This window comes from Patella vulgata, chromosome 5 (genome assembly GCF_932274485.2).
Source record: "Patella vulgata chromosome 5, xgPatVulg1.2, whole genome shotgun sequence".
In the NCBI taxonomy this organism is placed as follows: Eukaryota; Metazoa; Mollusca; class Gastropoda; family Patellidae; genus Patella; species Patella vulgata.
In genome coordinates this window covers 79,237,175-79,246,140 of record NC_065883.2, presented here as the reverse complement: position 1 = coordinate 79,246,140, position 8,966 = coordinate 79,237,175, and the positions used below count along the sequence as shown (strand labels likewise).

Below are 8,966 nucleotides of genomic sequence, written 5' to 3'. Positions count from 1 at the left end.
TAAATATATAAAACTATAATAATGTTGTCTGTATCAAGGTCAACAGGACGTCACGCCGGATGCATCTTTCATATCATTGCGTCATACTGAACAACTACTCTTTGTTTCACACACAGATCAAGAGAACGTAAACCAGGATGAAACTTTCACATCATTGAGTTATACTGAATATTCTCAAATAAATATTAACCTAGATTATTATTGGTGTATAATATATAATATTATGACAATAATATTCAGGATCGTATTAAAATTAATTTATTGCAAACTTTGACTACATCACTTAGTTTTAGATGAATGAATTCGATATGGATCTTTATGGCACGTCAGCACCCATCGTTCTATATTGCGCAAAAACTGCGGTGAAACGTTGAGGTATGTAACGTTGACAATATTTGTATGTGACGTTTACGTCAAATTAACGTGTAAACCAGCGGCTGCCAGGCAAAGATGCGCCCACATTTTGCAAGAGATTTTTTGTACAATCAGGGGCAATAATCCAGAAAGTTATGGCCTGAAATGTGCAAAAATCAAAAGGGATTGAGATTTTTGGGATATAAAGATATATTTTAAGTTTCATCAAAATCGGATAAAAATTGTGACCTCTACACACTTCTACACAATTTGCGTACAAAGAGCGGCCATTTTGTCGGGCAGTTTCATTTCGATTTTCCCGAAATACGAATTCATCCTTCATTATGGTGGAATGGTGATGTATTTAAAAGGTTTTTAAAATCGGAAAAAATTTCTTGTCTACGATATCACCCTTTGTGGAAGTGGACGTTAAACTCACTCACGAACGAACGAACGAACGAACGGAAAAAATTGTGACCTCTACAGGGACCATAAACTAAAAATGTGATTTTTTGTTCAATCAAGGGCCATAATTCAGAAAGTTACGAATATTGCCAGGAACCAATATCTTTGGGTTATAAACATGTATTTCGAGTTTCATTGAAATCGGATCAAAATTGTGACCTATAGAGGGTCAACAACCTTGATTTACCAGATGTTTACACTATTTGCGTACTAGGGGCGGCCGTTTTTTAACGGGGATAAATTTCGAACGTTTTTTTTTAAATCGAATAATAATTGTGACCTCCAGAGGGACCACAAGCTAAAAACGCGATTTTTCATACAATCAGGGGCCATAATTCAGGAAGCTATTGGCCTATTTGCGCGAATATTGACAGGAACCAAGATCTGTTGGTAATAAACATACATTTCAGGTTTAAACCAGATCGGATAAAAAATTGTGACCTCTACAGTGTTCACAAGCTAAAAAGGTGAATTTTTGTACAATCAGGGGCCAAAATCCATAAAGATAAAGTCTCATACATGCCAATATCGAAAGGAACCGAGACCGTAGGGTGATAATCCTATACGGCTGCCAGGCAGGATACGCCCACGTTTTGCAAGAGATGGATAGAGAACAGGCTAAAAACTAACGGGATTTTTTGTACAATCAGGGACAATAATCCAGAAAGTTATAGTCTGAAATGCGCATATATCAAAGGGACTGAGATCTTTGGAATATAAAAACATGTTTTAAGTTTCATCAGAATCGGATAAAAATTGTGACCTCTAGAGGGTCGACATCCTTTGTACTGCATACTTTTATACAATTTGAGTACAAAGAGCGGCCATTTTGTTGGGCAGTTTCATTTCGATTTTCCCGAAATTCGAATCCAACCTTCATTATGGTGGAATGGTGAAATATTTAAACGCTTTTTAAAAATTGGAAAAAAATGCCATTTGTCGAACAATCAGGGGCCATAATCCAGGAAGTTAAGTTCGGGTATCCGCGATTATCAAAAGGAATCAAGACCTTAGTGTGTAATGGTGATATATTCACACATTTTTTTTTAAATCAGATACAAATTATGACCTCTACAGGGACCACAAGCTAAAAACGTGATTTTTTGTTCAATCAAGGGCCACAATTCAGGAAGTTACGATCCGATACGTGCGGATATCTTTGGGTTATAAACTTATATTTCAAGTTTCATCAAAATTAGAAGAAAGTTGTGACCTCTAGAGGGTCTACAACATTGATATACCATATTTTTACGCTAATTGTGTACTAGGGGTGGCCATTTTGTCTGTCAGTGTTGGGCCGATTATCACGAAATTCGAACTCAGCCATCCTTAGGGTGTAACGGTGATATACTAATACGGTTTGTTTAAATCGGATAAAAATTATGACCTCTATAGGGTCCACAAGCTAAAAACGCGATTTTTCGTGCATCAGGGGCCATAATTCAGGAAGTTACTGTCCGATATGCACGAATATCGAACGGAACCGAGATCTTTCGGTTATAAACTTACATTTCAAGTTTCATCAACAAACAGTTCCAGAGGGAACACAAGCTAAAAAAAAAAGGCGATTTTTCGGACAATCAGGGGCCATAATTCAGGAAGTTATGATGGGCGTAAATATCGAAAGGAACCAAGATCATTGGGATATAAACATACATGTCACGTTTCATCAGAATTGAATCAATATTGTGACCGCTATATGGTCCACAACCTAAAAACGTGATTTTTCGTACAATCAGGGGCCATAATCCATGAACTTTCGATCCGATACATGCCAATATCGAAAGCAGTCGAGATCTTTTGGAGATAAACCTATATTTCAAGTTTCGTCAAAATCGCATAAGAATTGTGACATGTAGAGTGTCCACAAACAAATTATGGACGGACGGACGGATGTCCGGGTGGACAGGGGCGACGACAATATATGTCCACATGAAAATGTGGGCGTACAAAAATTGTGACCTGTAAAGTGTTCACAAACACTTATGGACGGACGGACGGACGGACGGACGGACGGAGGCAACGACAATATACGTCCACAATATACGTTCAGAAAAAAACTATTCCTATTTTTGTTATATTATTTATTTATGGTATTAATTACTGTACAAAAATAGAAATATTGTATAAATACTAATATACAAAACAATCAGATGATAAAACAATACATACCAACAAATCATCAACATAAATACTTAAAAATAACCAAATAACATTTACTTAGCTTTTATTATACCAACGTTTCAACTAGGCTTGTGTAACAGTCAATGAATATGAAATAAAATGAAATGGAGTTTAACGTCCCAGTGTTCCGCCCGACTGGGTTGATGAAGACAGGGGTAGTGTATACTAGAGAAGCCAAATTGAAATGCCCGATGAATACTTGACTAGCCAAGTTGAAATGCCCGATGAAGACTATAGCCCTAGCCAAGTTGATTGACTAGTTGATGCCTGGAAAATACCAGAGAAGCCTAGTTCAAATGCCTGAAGAACAGGAGGGAAGCCTAGTTAGATTGTCTGATGAATACTAGAGAAGTCTAGTTAAAAAGTCGCTCTAATAAAAGCCAAGTAATTGTTATTTTGTTATTTATGCTTTTTGTCAATTCCTATTTAAACAACAAACCATGAACACATTTAATCAGTCGTAATTATAATAGACCTGAACAGTAAATTGGCTCCTTGGTCATCGATACCATAACACCACACTCGATTAAAAAGTTAAGGAATCAATCCCCACACTTGTATGAACAAGCCATCAGAGGTAAAAATCTGCCGAGTGTCAATTTATAACATTGCATAAATTTCAACTTGGGCGATACCTGCATAAGTTGGGATTTGTCGAATACTGAATTTCGACAGATGTCGTTCTTTCGGAACCCAAAGAGAAATAAATCCTGTCGAATTTTAAAATAATATTGTAAAAGGGTGAAAGCAACGAACCTAAAATGCAATGTGGACGTATAAAACTCAAATATTCCTTCAGGCGCACGTGCACCGTTTCAGTAGGACAAACGAGCTCTTAGAATTCTTCGATCGAATCAAAATTGTCAAAAACTTTTGTAAAAGACTGTATAATAATTCTATAATAATTTTAAAAATTATTATAAATTGAGTAAAAATAGTTTTTTTGTCCCACAGGCCATTTACCATGAAAATATGAAGGTTACAGTATGAAACACATAATATTCGAATAAAAAAAGCTTTTCGTCTCCTTTTCTAGGAAATTAAAAAAAATTGATTGGTTTGTTTAGAAATATTTAGACAAAAAAAAAAACAATTTGTTATATATCGATATCATATGATGTGTTTGTCGGAAATTATGACAAACTCCATCTTGAAAGACTATAAGAATGACGTAATACGACAATTTTAATCTCTTATGTTAGTTTTAATAAACAATATAAAGAATAAGATAATAAAAAAACATGCGTGTTAATGAGACATATTAATAAGGAGTATATATATATATATATGATAATATCAATAGTGATCGGGGGGGGGGGTGAATGATTAGCGCGTTGTATCATGACCTACTCTCTCTCTCTCTCCTGGCGTTACATAATTTCCTGACGTTAAATTAACGTTTAAAAAAGAGTTAACCGATCGTTATAATGTTATGTGGGCAGTTGTTCTAACTAGTTAGATCCTTTGGAATGTTGTTCTTAGTGTTTAAAGGGCCAATCCTGATAATATTTGGGAGAATAAAACTTCTTAATTTTGTATTCAAATCCTTTAAAATCCCCTATCTCAGGGCCGCGCAACCAGCTCAATGTATGTGATATGTTTTCAAACAACTTAAACCCGTTAGTCTTCATCTGGAAATGGAGACCGGTGTCCTAAGACTTTTATTTTATAAAAATAATGTGTAGGTGACATTTACCGTTCGTTATCAAGTACAACGCATGGGTCATTCACTGAATAGACCTCTAAAGGACCCGGAAGGCACCCCCTATCTCCAAGCCACATACATTCACACCAGGGATTTGAAACCACAGCCGCAAACCAGAGGTGACCGGCCAGCTAGAGGTCGAAACGCGGCACTCTAGACCACTGGGCCATCCCAACCACCAAGTCCTATAGAACCAATTAACTCCAATTTGGCCAATGTCACCTCGACTTCAGTCTACCCTTTACTATCACCACTAACAGATGTCTTGGAATTAAGTACCCCTAACAGCATTATTTTGATAGAGTTAGTCAGCTATTAGGCATTTAAGGTAAAGAATATTTTGGCGAAACAGAGGATGGAGGAGAGTGGATATTGATACCATATTGATACACGTGAAATATTTTCACTTTCCGTTTGTGAATTGTGGAATGGTCAACTCACAATTAAAACATATGGCCAGTGTCATCTTCTATTGGTGATTTGGTAAACAATAATACATTTTTTTCTTAATAATTTTTTAAAACTTTTATGGGTGTGTGGATTGTCAAATGTGTAGACTTCCAATACTCGAGTTCATAATAATAAACCAATGTTCTTTTCAAATAAAATGGTCTATTGAGTAATTTCAATATATTCGTTTATTGAATGAATCTGCTTTAGAGTTAGCTAGGTTGTGAATACCATAAACCCCAGTTAACAAGTTGTCTAACATTTGATATACGTCAGGTTGTGAATACCATATACACCAGTTGACAAGTTGTCTAACATTTGATACTGGTCAGGTTGTGAAGACCATATACACCAGTTCACAAGTTGTCTAACATTTGATCGTATATAGGTTGTGATTACAAGTTGACAAACTGCTAACATTTGATACTGTTAAGGTTGTGATAACCATAAACACCAGTTGTATACATCTGATACCGTGTAGGTTTTGATTACCATGACAACAGTTAACAAGTTGTGTAACGTTTGATATTGGTCAGGCTGTGAATACCATATACACCAGTTACAACCTGAACATTTGATAAAATTTAAGTTGTGTAACATTTGATAATGTTTAGGTTGTGATTACTATAAACATTAGCTGACAAGTTGTGTGTAACATTTGATATTGGCCGTGAACACCATACACACCAGTTGACAAGAATTAAATAACTTTTGATACAGAGACGAGGTTGTTAAAACAGGATGTGATGTCGTGAAATAAAATAAAATTCATAGCTTCACCCCAACCATTGTCCCAAAGGCCATGAGTATACATCTAAGGAACCACCACAGGAATGAAGCATGTGAACACCAACAAATACACATACTTTGTGGTAACCTATTTCAGATCATGGAATCGTGGATACAATATTTACCGGCAGTAATAGTTGTAGACGAACGCCCCCGGTAGTGCTTCATATTTCAAACACTTTAGATAAACAGGCGATAATGATCCATGTTTTGACCACCATCAATACCGTAAAAGTTCCAGTCAGTCCACATTTTGACCACGACCAATACAGTAAAAGTTCCAGTCAAGTTCACGATTATAGTCCAATTGTTGACCACGACCAATACAGTAAAATTTCCAGGATGATGGTCCACAACAATTTGACCAGGTGACGACCAATACAGTAATAGCTCCAGTTAAACTCAGGATAATGGTCCACACTTTAACCACCACTGATTCTTATGACCAGTATCAATGTTTTAGATTGAGATCTCTTTATATAAGCTGCCTTCAATCCACCGAACATCATCAGCAGAATATCCACATTACGCTTGAGATTCTGATTTAGATCTTTTTCGCTTCTCAAATTCTTCATTTGATATTGGACTCTTGCCGTTTGAAGAGTTGTTGTGATATGCCGGTAAATTCCAACTAATGCGAGTAGGTCGTGATAAAATAGGCGTTGAATCAGATTCATTGTCAAAGTTTCTACGAGGCACTTTCGGAGATTTCCATTTAAGTTTATTTGGTACAGCAAACATGGAACTCGGCTGGATGACGTATCTGTAATAGATCAACAAAAATAAAATGAAATGGGGTTTAACATCCTACTGTTCTGCTCCGACAGAGCTAATGAAACGGACATACGTCATACAGTGTGCTATGAGTTTAAATTTGCCTAGACAGCTACGCTACGGCCTACGGTTATATCAAATTCCAACTGTCAAGGGATCTCTTACATGCATGTCAATGTGTTCGTCCCATCCGAACAAGACAGCAGTCCTTGTCAGCGGTGTCCAGAAGATGAACTAACAGATAAAGAGATAGAAAGGATCATTGTTATAAAGAGAGAGAGAGAGAAATTGGGTTTAACGTCCACTCGACACCAACTAGGTCATTTCGGGACTAACATATGGTTTAATTTTATTTCAATAATTCGCTTGCGCGTAGGGGTCTTTAGCAGTGGGAGGAAACCGGAGGACCCAGAGAAAACCTTAAAGGTTGGACAGGCGACCCTACTCCTTGTCACGTACAACCGGGGATTCGAAACCACGCCAGTTGACTCAATGACAGGCTTTATGGTACAGCGCGCACCTGCTAACCATTCAGCCATTCAACCCCCCCCCCCCCCATTGTTATAAAGCATGATCAGTTCTCATTTGCGCCTAGATTGACCATTTTAGAGAAAGTGAGCACAAGTAGTTGCCTGAAAAGTAGAACACAGGCAGGTAGCAGAAACTGGATGTCAGCTGCTGGTCTTCCAGTCGCATGTAACGTCTCAGTTGCTGGGAGCCACGGTGACTCAGTGAGTAAGACCTTGACACGCAAACGTCAGGAAATGACGTAACGTCAGAAAATGATGTTGATATAATGTAAATTTTACGTCATTTTTACGTTCTTTTTTGACATAAATCTGGAGTCAGGATGGCACGCTAACGTGGAGGTCCTTGTTTGATCCCTGCGTTGGCCGAGAAAGTTCTTCGGGAATTTCCGGCTGGTTCCTCCTTGTCAGTGGTGCAGGACCGAGGTTGCAGCAAAGGACAGCTGTATAGTCGTTCGGATGGGACGGAAAACCGAGGTCCTGTGTACACAGTGGCGTGCGCATAAAAGATCACTTGCCAATTGGAATTCGATATCAGAGTAGGCCGTAGTGCCAATGTCCGGGCAAAATGTTCCTCATAGCACACTGTATTACGTATGCCCACCAAAAGAACCATAAAATGTTAATCCTGAAATAAACCAGTTTGTTTCGGGTGGACATTAAACTTGTTATTAAATACTTACATCATGTCACCGTTCTTTAGTTTACGTTTCGGCGAAGGATTAACTATTACATATGATAGAATATTTCTCTCGGCTACACTTTCATCTGAAAAATCATTCATAGTACATCTAAATATTGACCTCATGAAATATAGTATTGCCATGCAACGATTGTGTGCCCTGTGGTATGAAATAAAAAAAGCAGAATGCTGTGAGACAGGTTCTATGCTTGTGCACGCACCGACTCTCGCTGGCAGAGAGAGAGAGAGAGAAATGGGGTTTAACGTCCACTCGACACAAACTAGGTCATTTCGGGACTAACATTTGGTTTAATTTTATTTCAATAATTCGCTTGCGCGTAGTGGTCTTTAGCAGTGGGAGGAAACCGGAGGACCCGGACAAAACCCACAAGGTTGGACAGGCGACCCTACTCCTTGTCACGTACAACCTGGGATTCGAAAACACGCTCTCGCTGGCAAGATGCAAATACAATCTCACGCAATCTGATTACAATACAGGTCTTTATTTCGTTTCCTTCTTTTTATACTTTCGATGTCCTACACAACACGAAGATCTGACCAGTTGTACAAGCGTTTTTGACCCTATGACGTCAGACATTGATTAATCAATCAGTGTTGACGTTTCTAGGGGTTTGCCCACAGTTCCGTGCAGAGGACGCCAAGAACTCGCCGTAACAGACTATTTCATTGGCTAATCCCTCACTTCAACTAGAACGCCTGTTATAACAACTTTTCCTGATCTATTGTAGTAAATAGATGAAACGAAATTGTAAACTATAAAAAACGAAACGAACTATTGATTCTCACGGGATCTTATAATGTTAATATTGGATGTTGAAATATGATGGTCTGCCTCCAGCTACAGTAAAACACTTACATGGAATGTCATCGCTTAAATCCAAACTTCTCATTCGACTATACACCAGTTCACTCGGCTGGTCAAAATCTTCATCCTGTTGGACGAACAGCTTTGCAGGAATGGATGGACGGGATCGAATATTGTTATGGCGTATTTTAGTATTGTTGTTTGAGAACT

At 37.9% G+C, this 8,966-nt stretch overlaps 1 long non-coding RNA gene across 1 annotated transcript; it reads right to left on the bottom strand.

Annotated features, from left to right (window-relative positions):
• Nucleotides 1-2,894: 2,894 nt before the first annotated feature.
• LOC130012937 (uncharacterized) lies at nt 2,895-8,958 on the bottom strand. Its single transcript, XR_008788148.1, has 3 exons — nt 8,808-8,958; nt 7,932-8,016; nt 2,895-6,710 (listed from the first exon to the last, which is right to left on the bottom strand). It is a non-coding gene; the product is annotated as an uncharacterized LOC130012937 (long non-coding RNA).
• Nucleotides 8,959-8,966: the final 8 nt, after the last annotated feature.